Source organism: Balearica regulorum, chromosome 1, assembly GCF_011004875.1.
Source record: "Balearica regulorum gibbericeps isolate bBalReg1 chromosome 1, bBalReg1.pri, whole genome shotgun sequence".
NCBI classification, from domain to species: Eukaryota; Metazoa; Chordata; class Aves; order Gruiformes; family Gruidae; genus Balearica; species Balearica regulorum.
The window spans coordinates 50,329,798-50,347,621 of record NC_046184.1 but is presented as its reverse complement, the minus strand read 5'-3'; the positions used below and the strand labels follow the sequence as shown (position 1 = coordinate 50,347,621).

General features: G+C 40.0%; 1 long non-coding RNA gene across 1 annotated transcript; it reads left to right on the top strand.

Moving 5' to 3' along the window:
- The first annotated feature begins 1,121 nt into the window (after positions 1-1,121).
- On the top strand, positions 1,122-16,716 carry LOC142601040 (uncharacterized). Its single transcript, XR_012834597.1, has 3 exons — positions 1,122-1,438; positions 1,554-1,789; positions 14,189-16,716. It is a non-coding gene; the product is annotated as an uncharacterized LOC142601040 (long non-coding RNA).
- Positions 16,717-17,824: the final 1,108 nt, after the last annotated feature.

Sequence of the window (17,824 nt, the reverse complement as noted above, 5' to 3'; positions counted from 1 at the left end):
GATCAGGGAAGACACTTAAGCCTACGTTCGTATGAGAGGGGAGCAGCTGGCAGGGCATTTTTCCACACTGCTTTGGAACTTGCACTTCCCCCAATACCAAAATAGTTCTGGGACATGCTGCAGTGGCCCACTTGTTTTTCTTAGCAGTAAGGGGTTGGGAGGATTCTGGTGGAAGATTGTAAATGTATCTTTTCAGCTGTTGGGCTATGTTTATTATCAAGTAAAAGGGAGCTACTGCTTTAGTGTATCTTTATAACTGACACTCTAAAAATATAATGTCAAGCAAAGGGTAAGCGTCCCTTTCTTTAGAGTGACTGTATTCATATGGAGTACCAATGAAAAATCATACGTGTGAAAGGAGGCAAATCCCTTTTGCTGAGAACTAGCAGAATGTGTAGCAGTGTATATATATCAAGATACTGAGGATAAGATTTGCTAATGAATTGAGGGTAGGTTCTCAGTGAACTGATATTTACTCTAATTTTAGCTACAGTAAGTCTACCTAATATTGGATTGCCATTTGCGTCCTTCCTGTGAACATACATAATCACTCTAAGTAGCAAAATATTTGGGGGTGGAATTGTGGTTACAAAAGAATGGGAAATGGGAATTATTTTTCAGCTTATTTTAGTTCTGTAGACTTTATTACTTTCCAACAGAACATAACACCTCCTTCCACTCTTCATATCCTATATTTACTCCAATAAATGGAATATAGGACGAATTATAGTGATAGGGGTTTGAAAACAGGCTTTCACATATTAATGGCTGTAATGGCACAATAAATGTCAGGACAGAAACAAAGTCTTATTGAAAACAGTGTAACAGCAAATAGGAGTAAAGAGTAAACTGCCAGATTGCTCATTATAGGAGAGTAATTTCTCCCACTTTGTTTTATAACTCTCTTACCTCACTCTCTTTCAAAGTTTTAGGAAGGGTGGGTGCGCAAAAAAAATTGTAATATTGCAAGGTTGTCCTAACTCTATATAGAAGATGATGAGCTTCTATCTCATGAACAAATATATCCCAAGCTTCAAGATGCCATGGGATCATATTTCATTTACATCATAAGTTATAAGTGATCTCTGCATTAGCTTTTCCCCTCCTTCCATCACCTTCTAGCTTCCAAAGTTCTTCTAAATAGATTACATCTCTTTAGAGTTATATTTGCTTTGCTAATGGCTATTTTTGGCTTATCAAATGGCCCGCTGTACTGCTGAAGCTCTATTTCAGTGTCTTCTCTAATTTAGAAACTTACTTAGAATGGAAATTTCAAAGCTCCGAAGTCACATTTTCATAAGTGACTGATAAACCTCAGTCACTTCCGCTACTTTTGAAAATTCTAATCTAGACTTTATCTTTTTGTATTTACAGAAAACTAGGTACAAGCAGAGAACAAGTTTGAAAAGTTTTCTCATAGGCCTGATTTAAAATGCAGGTATACTGTTTGTTTAAAGAAAGCCAAACCCACCTACTCTCTGCTGAGTAGCTTGTTATGTGCTGGACTAAGTTGAGTCAGATCCTCTCATGGCTAAGATCTTTCTACTTCTTAGGACATCTTACAGAGGCTGCTGAAGATTTCCTGAGAAAAGCAGTCTGCAGCATCAGAGAATGCACATGGGTGGAAATACAACTATAATAAAAAGAGTTCAATTGATTTGTGCCTGGAAGCAAGATCTTAATGAAAAGGCTGTAACCAGCATGTCATAGCCCTATGATTGTGATGAAGATGCAGAAAGGTGCCTCGCATCTGTTACCCACAGTAGTATGGACTGTAAGCACAGTGCAGGTAAGCACCTAAGTCTTCTGTTGTATTAATTTCTTCAATTTAGTCTGGCAGGAGCAATCAAATGATCTGTTACCTACAAAGAGTGAGGAAAACATTTACAAAAGACAGAACAGAAAGGGAGGCATTAATGTAATTTTTTTGAGGAATATTGTGTACCATTCTTCTTTCATGTTCATGACGGATGAATTAAACCCAGAACAGGTGCAGGGAAAGGCTATGAGGGTGATCACAGGAAAGGACAGCAGAGCCCGTAAAAGCTTTGTTTTCATGCGCTAAATAAGCCCACATCTCTATAAATATACGGGAGGGGAAAATATACTTAGGCTGAAAAACAACGTGGGGATAAGAACATGTGGGTGTGAACTAGGCTAAAATAAATTAAAGTAAGGTTTTTAAAACCACCTGTTACCGCCAGATATCATTCTGATGACGACATTCAAAAGGGGAGTTGGTGATACAACACCTCAAACCCCTCTCCTTTAAATCAGGAGGCTTGAAAGCAGGATACCAAGTTGTGGGTTCTTTATTCATACACACAAAACAACAAACAAGCAAAAGCAAAATAAATCTTAGCCACGACGGTTCTCGAAGGTCACATAAGCAATTATACAAGCCAAATCACAAATAATGGTGACCCAAATTGGTTTTGTCACCTAAGTAGTGTTACAAAAACAAATAAGATCACAAATAATGGTGACCTCTCACCAACGCAGTGTTATGATGGCATAGGCTAGGTTAACGAAGCCGATGGAGCTGGCTCTGGGAGACCTAGGTTTATGTTCCCTTAAGGTTAGCACTCAGTCTCTTAGTTCCCTACTGGAGAGTCATAACCCGTAGCCCAAGTCAAAGACTTGTCTGGGAGTCCACGTACTCCAAGAGGGCAGCAGAGAAAGAATGGAACCTTGGGGTGAGACCCTAGGCTCACTGGAGTGTACAGTCTTCACGGTTTATATACACTTTGCCACATGCTTAGTGGTACAAGACAATCATACACGCCCCTCAACTCGCTTAAAGTATGTATTATAACTGAACTCCCTTAAGTGTGTTTGTACGCTTAAGGTGTTCCTTATAACTACCATATTCTTATCTCTAACCAACAACTAAACTCCCTTAAGTGTAATTTAGCATACTAATATCCTTTTAACTTAACAGCTGATGGTTGCTTAACAACAACAAGTGCTACATCCTACTTGCGGTTTGCGGTTAGTCTACTACTAAGAACTCACATCCTTTCATAACTAAATAAAGGTTGGTCGATACTTATGCTCTCTGGTCCTACGCCATTTACTAGGCCCAAAACATGGTCAACTTAATTTGGCGTCGACACCTCCTAACCTTCAAGTAGGAGGTGTGAGAATGGGAGCCCTAACTTCATTTAGGACTGATGAGTTTAAGAAAGCAACACTTTAACACTGAGAAGACAACAACCTGGAGATTGAGGTGATTCTTTTTCATCCCATTCCTGTGTAGATTTTACAAGGAGAAACGGTAATGAAAATGTTAGCAATATCTCTGTTTTAGAATTGACAGAATGCCTGAGGTTGGAAGGAACCTCTAGGGATCGTCTAGTCCAACCCCTGCTCAAGCAGGATCAGCTAGAGCAGGTTGCTTAGGGCCATGTCCGGTTGTGTTTTGAGTAAGTCCAAGGATGGATACTCCACAACCTCTCTTGGCAACCTGGTCCACGGTTTGATCACCCTCACAGAATGAAAATATGATTTTGTGTTCAGAGGGAATTTCATGTGTTTTAATTTGTGCCCATTGCCTCTTACACTGTCACTGGGTAACACTGAGAAGAGTCTGGCTCCCTCTTCTTCATTCCCTCCTATCAGGTATTTATACACATGGATAGGATCTCCATGAGACTTTCTGTCTCCAGGCTGAACACTTAGAGCTCTCTCAGCCTCTCCTCTTATCTCAAATGTTCCAGCGCCTTAATCATTTAAGTTGCCCTTTGCTGGGCTTACTCCAGTAAGTCTTTGTCTTGCACGGGGGAGCCCAACAGTGGACCCAGCACTTCAGCTGTGTCTTACCAGGGCTGAATAGAGGGGAAGGATCACCTCCCTTGACCTGTTCCTAATGCAGCCCAGGAGGCTCTTGGCCTTCCTTGCTGCAAGGGCACATTGCTGGCTCATGGTCAACATGTTGGTTGGAAAGACCTCAAGGTCCTTCTCTGCAGACCTGCTTTCCAGCTGGTTGGCCCCCAGCCTGTACTGGAGCCTGGGATTATTCATGCCCAGGTGTGGGACTTTGCACTTCCCTTTGTTAAACTTCATGAGGTTTTTCTCTGCCTATTTCTCATCGCTGTCAAGGTCCCTCTGGAAAGCAGTGCACCCATCTGGTGTATTAGCCACTCCATCCAGTTTTGCATTATCTGTGAACTTGCTGAGGGTGCACTCTGTCCCTTCATACAAGTCATTAATGAGAGTGTTAAGACAGTTCTGGCCCCAGTATTGACTCCTGGGGTAGACTACCAGTGACTTGCCTCCAGCTGGAATTTGTGCCGCTGTTCACAACCCTCTTGGCTTGGTCTTTCTTGTTTTCAATCCACCTCACTGTCCACTGATCTAAGCCCTCTATTGTCAGCTTGTCTATGAGGATGTTAAAGAGTGTCAAAGGCCTTAACTAAAGTTAAGATTGCGAAGAGTTTCAGTAAGTTGCCAAGAAATGACTGTTAATAGCACTTACACAAAGTGAAATAAGGAAAGCAGTGAGGGGAGGAGAGATGTGGCAACCAGAAATAAAACTCTGGTAAAGATAAAAGTAAAGATCCTTTTGATTTCACAGCAAGAACTGAACAGACTGATTCCACAAATTATGTAGTGTACTTTGCACAACATCTTGTACACCAACAACTGTTGCCTTTAAAGTTGTGGATATAGAAATATATAGAATAGATCATTAATAAAATTTTATATTACAGTTTCAGCAAGTTACTTTTAGTATATACAAAAAGTTAATCACTGTTACGGGTATTGGGCTGTTTCTAGCAGTTGAGTGTGGTGAAAAATAAAAAATCAATGCCCTTTCCCAGCTATTTTTGTATGTTGTACTCCTGGATTAAATGTGATCTACTGATGATGCTAAAGTCAGATTTCCAGGTTTAAGTTTTTAAGCATGCATTTGTGCCTGTATGAAGCAGCAATAATGGTAGTATTCTAAGAGAACATGAAATAAAGTAGTATCTTAATTAAAGAGAATGTAATTATCCTATAATAAGCATATTTCATCCTTTTCTGTCAGAAATGATCAAAGTTAGTAGATGATCCAAACTTTTTAAGTTTTACCAAAGCATTTTAATTAGGAAAATAGAGCTTGGCTTTTTAGAGAACCTAGTGCTGCCAGTTTCAAATGCTATACTACAAGGCATGAACTGTTGTTAACAACACTGTTTATCTTTCCAAAGCAAAATTAAAGAAGCACAGCTGTATGCAGTATGCCATTTTAAAACAGTCCTCCTGTATAATTTGAACAATGTTTCAAGCTTACTCTATTGTATTTTAAGAAGAACAGCTTCTCAAATGACTTTATAAGTGGGGTTTTTTTAACACATGCAGTTTTAATGAAGTTTACATAGATGCTGTTTTTAAAGCTCGGGGAAAAAAAAATTAGTGGTTCTCAGACATACAGATTATTCTTCAGTAAAAATAGGTCCTTCCAGCTGAGGTACTTAATGCTGGATGAAAAGTCAGTCTCAGACACTCCTTCTAAGAGGAGGAAAAAAAATGCTTACAAATCCAGTTCAGGCTGTTCAGATGCTCAAATTATGTCATCCTGAACTTGATTTCTTGAGGCCTGAACAGGCTTTTAGCTGACATGTATTATAACATGCCACTTCCCTGAAAAGCTTAAAACAAGAGAGGAAGCCTGTAGACTCTGAGAAAGTTTGCGGTCTGCACTCACAGAACAGCCCATAAAACATTCTTTAAGCCAGTTAGCCCTTAGCCTGTCCCAGTAACCAGAGGCATGAGAAGTGATAGCAAACCATCACTGTCCCAGAATATCACTATTCAACGGGGGGAAGATAATTACCCACAAGATAAGCTTAGCTTAGTTTAAGAGCTGTCTACTCAAGACAATACTAATAGGACTTACAGTTTCTGCATGTACTATTCAGCAAAGAAACATCCACCAAGATTTACCCAAGCCATCACTATACTCCCATCCCCAGGCCAGAAGACGTGCTGAAGGAATACCACACTAGTGGTCTCAATCTTACTTAACATGCACTTGCTTGGTTTGTGCTCTAAATAGTATTTCAGAGGAGGTGGATCTTTAAAGTAACAGTAACCCCAAGATGTGTTCAAAATACCCTTCTCCCATCCATCCTGCATTTCCTATTTGCAGTTTAAGAAGGGCATAATGGGAAAACTACTTCCTGCAGCCAAAAGAACAGTTATAGTTTACCTTCAATTTAATATCCTAGTCATTCCTAACATTTAAGTGATAAAATGTTTATTTTTTGTGTGGTATGTACCACAGGAATACTATCTTTTTAATTGATCTGATTTAATTCTACTCTACTGAGTCATTCTGTTAATTCTTTAGTTTGCACCACCTGTTTTAAAGCAATAAGCTCAATAAAAAATATCTGAATTCGTAGCTGAACTCATGTGTTACCTAGTTAGCCTATAGCTAGACATGGCTGGAGTGTGATCTTAGCATTTATCCTGAAATCTGAGATGTCCTAGAAATACTAGTTAGAGTGGTGATTTTCAGAACTCACCGGTTGCTGGGGCATAGGAAAACCATGAACAGCATGTATTGCAAAAAGATTTTTCTATAATTGTTATCTGAAAATGTCTTTTGGAGTGCTGAGATTTAAAAGGGCTGTAGACCAGATTCTGTCTGGTGTAGGTGGATATCAGAAATACCTCCTCACAACAGTGTTAAAGTGGGAAGAATATCCATCTCTGTTGATCTAAACAACACAAAACTTGAATAGCTACATTTTTCAACCAGAGCTACGCCAAAGCTCAAAGATTTGCAGAGTCAGAGGGTTGGCTTACATTGTGCTTACTTTGATGGTATTTTTATGTGCTCCATATGACTGTGTGGTAACTGCTTTTTAAAGGAAAATTATTTCAGTGAAGGTGCAGGTATTACTGAGTATGTGTGCATCTCTAACAGATCCCTTAAAAGATGGATGTCTTAACTCATGTCAGGATGAGCCAATCCTGTAACCATTAAAGTTGAAAGCAAAACTTTCACTAACTTGTAAAATGAAGTGGTTAAAGAGGATTTCTGAAAGGCTTTAAATGATAAACATGATTTGATTTACATTTTAAATGTAATATTTCTATAAACATACTTGCTAATTACCTAGGGCATGTGCAAGTGTTTGCCTAATAATCTGTACAAACATTTAAAAGGATATTGAATGATAGGAATAGAAAGTGTTCTTCAAAATGCTAGTTTGTTAAGTTTGGAGAGAAACTTAAGGTTTGTTTTCTGATGCTGATGCCTCTCAAAGAACTAAGACCTGCAGAAGGCAAATGGTATTTGGTAAATTTCCTTATTAAGTTTGAATTATCTCTTTAAAAATTAGAATAGATTTTCCGGGAATGAATTCATCTTTCAGGGCTAGAGAGTGTATTGTTACCTTCAGAAATTTAGTATGTGTAAATGGTCTCTGGGCAGCTTGATGATGGACACCTCATGTTTCCTCACCAGTTATTGAATGGCTTCAAGGCAATCAGGAGATTCACCCTAGTTTTTGACAAGCTTGCTACCCTAGGAAATCCATCTCATTTTTAGCCTCAGCCAGTGCACCCTGGAAATATGTTCTTTCAGACTTTCTCTTAAAATGAGCGGAATTTCTTTTGCCACATTATGAAAATGGATTCCTGACACATCTTGCCTTAGAGGTGGTAGACTGTAGTTTCTCTAAGTCAGCAGTAGTTTTCATGTCTCTTTTTTTTCTCCTAATGGTCTTGATCACCTTAATTTAGTTACTGATGGGATCTAATTCAGAACAGATCTGGGAAGGCAAGAACTTTCTTAGCTTTAGGATCCTGAACAGATAACATCTAAGTGGAGTTCGTTGCAGTGGGGATCATTAACTGTAACTCAGCTGGATGGAACCATTTCACTATTGAATAGGTCTGCCCAGTATCAATTTTACAGGATACCGGAAGTTCTCATAAATCTATATTAATGCTAATTGTAAATAGTGTATAGTGTTTACCACAGAGAAGAAATGATTAATTTTGCTCATGTGGCTTGCAAGGTCAAGTTTTCTATGACGTTGTTACAGTATTTCTGGTGGACATCATGGAAATTTTGCTTGTATCCAATATAGGCCTAAGAAATGGGATCTATAATTGGTTTCTTATTTCTCTTTGCATACAAACCCCATTGCTACCTGAAGGCAGGCATTGGCTCTTCTGTTATTTCAACAGAGCCCACATTTTAGTCTGTGTACATCATCACAGTATTTGAGTGCCGTCCTGTAGTCCTTTGGGTAATCTGCCTACACCTCTGTCCTGTACTTCATCTCTCTCATCCTCTCCTGAGGAGGTGAAGACAGTCAGCTAGAGTGTTTCATTTGACAGAAGGTTTGGTTGGTTGGTTTGTTTGTTTTGCTGTAGATGTCTTACTACAAGTATGTTAAAGGAGGCATGGCCAAAATTGTTACAGGTTCATCACTGCACTATAATTTCTATAGGGAGGATTCCAGGGTAACTGTAGCTTCCTTGTGCTAACTTATTGGTTTGACAGCAGTTACATCTTCTCTCCCATACCTTTTCATTAATGAAGTCCTTCTTAGTAAACTAAAAATTTAAAGTACTTTCTAATGTTTAGCTTTTCTCTTGAAGATAGAAGAAGCTGAAGACACAAAACATTTCTGATAAATGTTGAGCATTAAATATTGTGGAAAAATGGCAAATCAGGTGCCTCATCTGAATCTTTTATGTGGTTCAGCACCAGATTGTGCTTAGGTTATTCCCCTTCTTTTTCTCTGGATAGACTTTCAAACTGTCCAAAAAACTTAAATCAGAATCAGTACATTCCCACAAAGTTCCTTATTCAATGCATTAGTAAACATCAACAAAAGCATCTTCTCAGAGAACTTTCAAATACTCTGAATCGCCACTTAGTTTTCCAGCAAAGCAGTTTTATTGTTGGGACTGCAAAAGGCAAAATCCTAGTGTGAAACGTAAATGATGGCTTACATTTTTGGTAGCACATTATGTCTGTCCTTTGGATTTGTACTAATGCACAGCCTGTAAAGCTACTTCAGTATGGTGTCTACTGGGTGTACAGGCTGGAGTACTAAGCATGTAATGGCTGTAGCAGCATATGAAACCTCACAGATCTCTCAAGTAAGTCTACATTTATGGAGTTTAACATTATCTCATTAGGAACTCCCAGATATTTGCAGCCTTGTATTTACATGCTTCAGTACAGATGATGGTGTAAATTGACATGTTGACTAGTATTGACTAGTGACTGAAAACAGTTGGGAAGATAACCAGTGTCACCTTTTTGGTGGCAAAAGGTTAATCCATCCATTTAATACTGGAATCTGACAGAGAGTCTGAAAGACAGTGGAAATCCGCGGCCTTTTCTGCATGAGGAGACCTAGCTGGCAAACAATCTGTTGGCATAATGCAGCTAGCAAGTTCTTTTGACAGAATGCATTCACATTTGGCTGCTTCTGTTGGCAGTATATTTCTTCATGGCTTCAGATTGTATTGGCAAAATATATGTAGCATGTAAGAGGATCTTGGTAACTGTGTCTGTAATGCTGTGCAGTACTCATCTTGAAGCCAAATGTGCTAACTATTCATTCTGCTCTTGTTAGGGCGTCGTCATTGCTGAATCTGGTGGCACATGAAAACAGCTGATTCTCCAGCAGGAAAAATATTGGGTAGTGCTGGAGTTTTAAAGCTCATTCAAGAGTGTCCTTACTGCTGTGTGGGCAGGCTGTGTGCCTGGCTAATTCAATTGTCTGTGCAGATAAGATGGTTCCTTGTCCTTAGGACAGCTGTGTCATCGCTTGCTGTGAAGGGTGATGGGTTTTGTTTGTGGGCAGTCTGAGGTGCCTATGCAGAGCCTACTATATTAATGTGCTGTTATTTGGCATGCACCTAGGTGAGACTGCTTTTGAATATTGAGCAAGTATCCTTCAAGAACTGAGGGACCTGTGCATTAAAGCCACAGAAACTGCTTCCTCAAGGCTGTATTTAGTATTGTCCACACATTTTCCCATTCCCATCATAAAATCATAAAATTATTTAGGTTGGAATGGACCTCTGGAGACCACCTATCCCTTGCACAAAGCAGGTTCAACAGAGTCAGGTTTCTCAGGGCCCTGTCTGCCTGAGTCTTGACCACCTTCAAGGACATAGATTCTACAACCCCTCTGGGCAACCAGGTTTTTGACTACGTTTTTGTATCTACTTGGAACTTCCTCTGCTCAGCTATTATGTCTATTGCCTCTTGTTCTGTTGCTGTGCATTTCTGAGAAGAGTCTGGCTCCATCTTCCTTGTACCCTCCAGTGAGGTAGTTGTAGACAGCAGTATGGTCTCCTCTAAGTCTTCTCTTCTAAAGAATGGACAAACGCAGTTCTTCCATCCTCTATGTACATCATGTGCTTCAGCTCCCAATCAACTTGGTAGCATTCTGCTGGACTCACTCCAGCACATTGATGTCTTTCTTGTGATGGAGAGCCCCAAACTGAACATGGTACTCAAAGCCATCTGTAAAATAGCAAAGCTGTACTGTAAGTGGAGTAATCCTGTCTGTTGTAGGATGGAACGACTTTGATCTATAAGCAGAGGCCTAGAGTGAGTGAACACCTAAGAATAACAATGTCTAATGAGAAGTCTGGTTTTCTACAGCTGAAATGTTTCTGATGGTGAATGCCACATGTTGTATACTACATAACTTCTGCAACTATCATCTCCCCTGTGGACTCGTTCAGGTGGAGAAATAAGGTGTTTGTACTAACTGTTGAAGTCAGAGATATACCAATTCTGTCTGCCATATGTACCAATTATTTGAGGGAGCATAAAAAAGAGCATTGTGATAGTATGCACTAACCGGACAGTGATTGTTTTTGTTATCACACATGTGGAAATTGTTTTAGCAATTAATTTTCGGGAATTTCCATCTAATACAAAATAACATAAAGGTGGATTTTCAGAAAATAGACCTTTATCAAGCCTAATTTACAATATGGGCAGTGCAAAATGCAGGCCTTTGCATCTCTAGCTGCTTCTGAGTAGGAAGATTCATAGCAGATACTCTCCTCCATTGGTATTCAATACTGCTATAGAAGAGAGTGAGGAAGATGATGTAGGTCTTCAACTAAAGGAGATTATTTTTCATGCTGTGTTGTGGATTCTGGGTTGCTAGTATTTTGATTTTCTGATCAAGAATGCAGCTTAGTATCTTTTTTTTTCTTTGAAAATTGTAGCATATATTCATGCAGTTTTCAGTCTTTTGGGTTTTGTTATAACACTCTGCAATGGGAGGGAGTTTATATTCCCAAATTAGAAAAGAGAGCTTCTCTGATCTATTTCTTTCCCATTTACAATGTAGAGTATTCTACACGGTAAGGCGTACCCTCCAGATCCATGTCAGTCCACACAGTAGGATCTGATAGCTTTGAATATCTGTGACTCCACTGTCCATCTAGAGCTCATCATAGAGGTACTCTGGTTGCCCAGTAGTCTGGAAATGATGGGAACTGTAATAGCTATAACAAAAGGTCTCTGAGAGGAGTGAATGTATGCCACAGGCTTATTGGGTGGGATTCATCTTACCAAATACAGACAATTCCTCGTCTGGACTTCATTTATTGTGTATGGAGGGAAATAGGCATTTCTTGGGCTTGTTTTTTTCATTTTGCAGCACAATTTATCTCATCCCAATGTCACTGTCTAAAATAAACCAGATGAATCACTCGTTAAATGTCTGTTTTCTCCATTGATTTGAGAGGCCTGAGATGACTCTTTCAGCTCTAAAAGCCTATGCTGTAGCTGACTAAAGCTGGTTGTAATAGGTTGCCTTTTACTGTAATGGCAGCAGGCCAGGAGAGAGCTTATGTTGCTTGCGGGAACAGTTTTAACTTTCCCAGCTTTTTGGCCCTGGTGTTCTCAAGGGGACTGGAAGTGGAGCAGGAATCACAGAATGGTTTGGGTTGGAAGGGACCTCAAAGATCATCTAATTCCAATCCCCCTGCCATGAGCAGGGACACCCTCCACTAGACCACGTTGCCCAAATCCCCATCCAACTTGGCCTTGACCACTTCCAGGGAGGGTGCCTCCACAACCTTCTGGGCAACCTGTTTCAGTGCCTCACCATGCTCACAGTAAAGAATTTCTTTCTAACATCTCATCTAAATAGATCCTCCTTCAGCTTAAACCCATTACCCCTTGTCCTGTCACTCCATGCCCTTGTAAACAGTCCCTCTCCAGCTTTCTTGTAGGCCCCCTTCAGGTACTGGAAGGCTGCTCTAAGGTCTCCTTGGAGCCTTCTCTTCTCCAGGCTGATCAACCCTGACTCTCAGCCTGTCTTCATAGCAGAGGTGCTCCAGCCCTCTGATCATCTTCATGGCCCTCCTTTGGACTTCCTCCAACAGGTCCATGTCTGTCTGATGTTGGGGACCCCAGAGCTGGACGCAGTACTGCAGGTGAGGTCTCACAAGAGCGGAGTAGAAAGGACTATCACCTCCCTTGACCTGCTGGTCCCGCTTCTTTTGATGCAGCCCAGGATTACAGTTGGCTTTCTGGGCTGCAAGCGCACACTGCCAGCTCTTGTTGAGCTTCTCATCAACCAACACCCCTAAGTCCTTCTCCTCAGGGCTGCTCTCAATCCATTCACCGCTCAGCCTGTAGTTGTGCTTGGGATTGCCCTGACCCATATGCAGGACCTTGCACTTGGCTTTGTTGAACTTGAGGTTTGCATGGGTCCACCTCTCCAGCCTGTCAAGGTCCCTCTGGATGGCATCCCTTCCCTCCAGCATGTCGACCACACCACACAGCTTAGTGTTGTCTGCACACTTGCTCAGGGTGCACTCGATCCCACTGTCCATGTCACCAACAAAGATGTTAAACAGCACCAGTCCCAATACCAACTCCTGAGGAACGCCACTTGTCACTGGTCTCCACTGGAACATCAAGCCATTGACTGGAACTCTTTCAGTGCGACCATCCAGCCAATTCCTTATCCACTGAGTGGTCAATCCGTCAAATGCATGTCTCTCCATTCTGGAGACAAGGATGTCATGCAGGACAGTGTCAAATGCTTTGCACAAGTCCAGGTAGATGACATCAGTTCCTCTTCCCTTATCCACCAACACTGCAACCCTGTCGTAGAATGCACACAGACTTGTGCTGGCTGAAAGTTATTTCTCCTCATTGAGAGTTCTTTGTTGTCTAATGACTGTTCCAGAATAAAGTGTCAAATTCATCCATACCTAAAGTTTTCAGCATTTCAACCTTTCTGGGTTGAGTTTTTTGAGCTTATTAGGAAAGTAGACTTCACACTGTCAGATGCACAGTGTGTATTTTTGCAGAAGATGCTACTGGCTGATAATCTCTGTTTCCAGGATTTGAACAGTCACACTGTGCTGTGGTTCATTTCTGAAGCATTTGATTTCACTTCTTGAAGACATCTTGTGTGTTGTCTTCTATTTTCTTAGAGAAGTGCTGATAGCTCTTCACTTCTGAGGTTTTGGAAACAGTGGGGTTGGATGAGTGAAAGTAGACTTCTGAGAATCAAACTCTTGAGGTCTTTTTTCCTTATTGTACAGAGTGGGGATATGCAAAACCAGATAAATGGGATGGGCAGGATGCAGGAGGAGAAAAAATGTAGCTATGAAGGAGGATGTCATCAGAAAAGGAAGGAACAAATCCCACTTTTTCCCCACAAGATGTACCTGCTGAATTTATTTTCTTTGAGTCTGTGTAACCACCCACAATAGTGTACCCTGTGTTGTTTGTGGATATCAGCATTTTAAAAGAAGTGAGCATTAACTGTGAAATGTGGAAGTTGAGGCACTGAGTTGAAGAATGTCACATAAATTTAAGGTCATTGGCCAAGGAAGAGCTGAGAATAGGACCTGTGTGAATAGGTCTGATCAATAAATACATAGGGTACATTACTGCCATACAACGATATCCTGTTGGTACTGAGATTACCATTGTGCACCCTGCAATGATCATTAAGCACAATATGGCTGCAGCGTCAGTGCCATCTGTGATAGTAGTTTTGAAAACAGAGAAGAAATCCCACAACTACAATATACTGCTGAACAAAGAGGAGAGATCAAGGACATCATTAGTGTCCCATGTCCTTGCAACAGCAAATAGTTTTTAAGATAAAATTCCCAGATAACTTTAAAATATAAACTGCATCCTATGTTATGAGACTGTTCTTCTCCACAGAAGCCCAACAATATCTGCTGGATTGAGCTTCAGAAGCTGTTGGCAAGACCAAGCCTACTGACCAGCTCTGTTGTAGCCAAACTTCCAATATATAAAGGAAGGTGAAAGAAGAAGGAAAAACCAGAAACCAGAACAAGCCATCTGATGCACTGGGTAAAAACATTTCTTGGTTATTTCAGGTGCATAGCAGAATGGCTCTGTAGTGTGCACATGGGTGCAAGAAAACTCAGTCAACAGCGATCAAGACTACTTCCAAGTGTGATTTGGAAACATCAACAAAGTGAAACAAACTAAAGAACTGTATCACAAGCGTAAATTCATGTCACAAATTTATACTGTGCTCTTAAATAGTTTAGTTTGTGTGTTTGGGCCAAGGAGTACCCTGTAATGGAACCTTGTCTTGACTGTCAAGAAAAGGTGTCTTCACTTCAGTAGCTTACTTGTTAATTGTCCTGCTGCAAAATACCTTGTCTCCACTATATCAATTTTACTGTGTAATACATAGAGCAAAGTCATCTCCAGGCAAGAATACAGAACATATGTATTTGGGAATGCTCTGGCAAATACCACCTTGTAAAAGCCTATTTTCCACTGAATCAGAAGATGTCTGATTCAGTATTTTCATGTACAGGATGGCATTTCAATTATAGAGTAGTGGCTATGGAACTTGTCTAGGATTTTAAAGCCCGTTCTTCATCTACTCACTGTCTCCTCCACATTGTAGGAAATTCTGCTTAGCTTTTAGGCTGTTCTTAGCTGCTGTGAAGCAGATCTCATCTGCAAACAGTATAAAAACAAATGACAAACCATGATATTGTGTCTAAGCCAGAATTGTTTTGTGGCCTTCAGTTGTGAAGATAAACCCTTTGATAAAGTTTTTCCAGTACCTAGAGAAGTGGATCCATGTTTTTAGTTGGACCCATGATGTCTGTAAGATTGTTGTATGTATACTCTTTGCTTGTGTCTACACCTGAGCAAGCTTTCATGTCTTTAGATGAAGTAGCAAGGGTAGGGGAACTTTGATACTTTTTCAGTTATCTCACTAATCAGTTCTCCAGCAGATTCAAAGAGCATCAGGGAGTACTCCTGCAGAAGATGTGTAGGTCAGGTAGAGACTTCTGTCACAGAGCTTAGAAGAGGAAGGGATGTCTTCCAGCTGCTGGTGGAAAGGTATGAGGCTCTCTGGTACTCAGCAGGATATTGCATACTTGAACTATTAAAAGTCCTCAGAAGGTTTGTTAAAATTGCAGAGCGGACATTGGAAGATGACTCTGTCAAAATTAATTCATATACCGTGGAATGCATTTTTATGGTTTCAGTTGGTTATGTAATATAAGAAAGACATCATTCTACCCACACATTTTCGTTGCAGTTACTAGATAGACTTGGGAAGAAACACACTGTTGGATGGTAGTGGAGTCACAGAAGTTCCCCGCAGGAAGAAGATGCAGTGATGACAATTGCAACAATGTGCATTGTGCCAAATCTCAGACTATTATATGTATTTCTAAAGTTTTGGCTCCTGGACTTAGATCCCATATTTAAGATGGAAAGTTTCAAGCACTTGTAATTACAGGAAGTACAAACCTGAAAGATGGCAACAAAGCCATAAATATATTTTAAAAAGCTCTCAACTTCTCTAGCAGTCTTGGGATTTTGGGGTAAATTCATTGTTTTGGAACGTTAGTCTTAACAGTATCACTGTCTTCTGTCCTGCTTCCACTGCCATTGAGGACTTCAAACAACAAAATAACTTAAAAGCACCCAATATTTATTTTGAAATTATGTAACTTGGTCATCTGGTGTTAGATTAATCCAGCAGTTTCAGAGAGGGAGTTGAATGCAGCCGCTTCATTCATGGCTGAGCCTTATTACAACTGATTTTTAGGGGTTTTGAATCTGTTCCACTTCCAAGCAGAAATTCGTGGGAATTCAGGCTATGGCAATAGGAGGAAGTTTGAAACTTTAATGACCAAATAAGGTCTTTTCTTTCCTGATACCCTACTGAATTACTGTGGCATTACAGAGGAGTCTCTACAAGCAGATTGTATAATAGATTTTGAAGGACTTTGCTATGTGCATTTTGAAAACAGTATCTGAGTATGATATCCTAGATTTCAGCTCCCTTGTAGGGAAAGTTTACATCTAGTTTCTCGGCTTAAACATTAGAGTTTTATGTTTAGACATTAAATATCACATTTTCACTATATTTGACTTGCCCAAGAGTTTGTCGTACCCTTGAGAACCAAGTAACCAGTGCCAAGTCTCACTAGTGCTTAGGATACTGGGTTTGCTACGTACTTGTTTGAACTCCTCTATTCTGCCTGATAAAGGAATTTGATATACTTCTGCTTGCTCTTCCTGGGTTCCTCCATCAACAGCATTGGATATACACATAAAAACGTATTTTCAACTTCTTCCTGTGAAGAAGGAACTAATTTGAAAGGACATTTCATGACAGTACTGAGGAAAAAGTGTGAATTTTTCAAATCTTAAAGCTTGGAAAATTCAGATTTGTATGTGCTAGATTTAGCCAACCTACTGTTAAATAAAAACATTATATAACATGACTTTCTGATCTTTTCCTGTCTGTTCTCTTTTACTTGCTTTTCCTTCTGAGTTCTGTTTGTGAACTTCCTGTTGAAATAGTTCTTTTTAACCAGTCCTTTAAAATTTTTTCAGTTTTACTTTTCCATGGTTCTTTTTTCAAATACGGGGTGTTAGTATTTCAGCTGTAGAGTGTCATGACAGTGTCAGTGGTTGTCATTTTTTTAAGTCAGTTGAAAGACTTGACAAAAAAATCAAGAAGCAAAAGACCCTCAAAAGCTGCATTTTTTTAATTGACTGTGTATTCAAACGTTTGTTGTCTTTGTTTTCTTCTTCAGTCTGCAGATTGAGGTGAGTAACTAACCACTTTATATTGATGTTAACTGTATCAGAAGATTGTGATTGGAAATAAGAAGTTCAGAGGACTGTATAACAGCAGCAGTATAACAGAGACCTCTTTTATATATTTGAACCTAGTGGTCAGCTATTGCTTAATGCCACCACTTTCTGATGCTGAAGTACTGATGTCATCTTCCAAGTGACTTATGCAATCAGCAGTGCAGATATGTGAAGGGAGCTGTAATTGGCAGTAGACAGAAAAGATTAGTAAGTGGAACTTTTAGAGAAATAACTCTTCTATGTACTACTTTGCTTACATAGCCCTTAAAGTGAGTTGGTAGGAGGGTAAATATCAATCAATACTATTGCCACCCTTGCTTCTGCTAAGTTTTGAGTTGCTGTTATTGTTTTTCAGATTGAGGAAATGGGAGGGTGAATTTGGGAAGTGAAGTTGACAAGAAGTTGACAGGAAGTTAACGCTGTGCCGATAAAAGAAAGTAAGGTATGTTGGGCTGTCTTAACCACAGGTGCTGCTTCTGAAACATGCAGAGACTGAAGTTCAGAAATTTTCTATTTCTGCACCCATTCACTGTAGTTCATGCCAGGCAGTTTGTATTTTTGACATTTTTAGCAGGAAATTAAGGAAGCCACCTGGCTTCACTGTATCCCTGTCCTCTCATGACATTAGCTTTCTTTAATTAGGCAACCATGAGAAAGTACCGTATCTTACTACAAAGACATTTACACAGC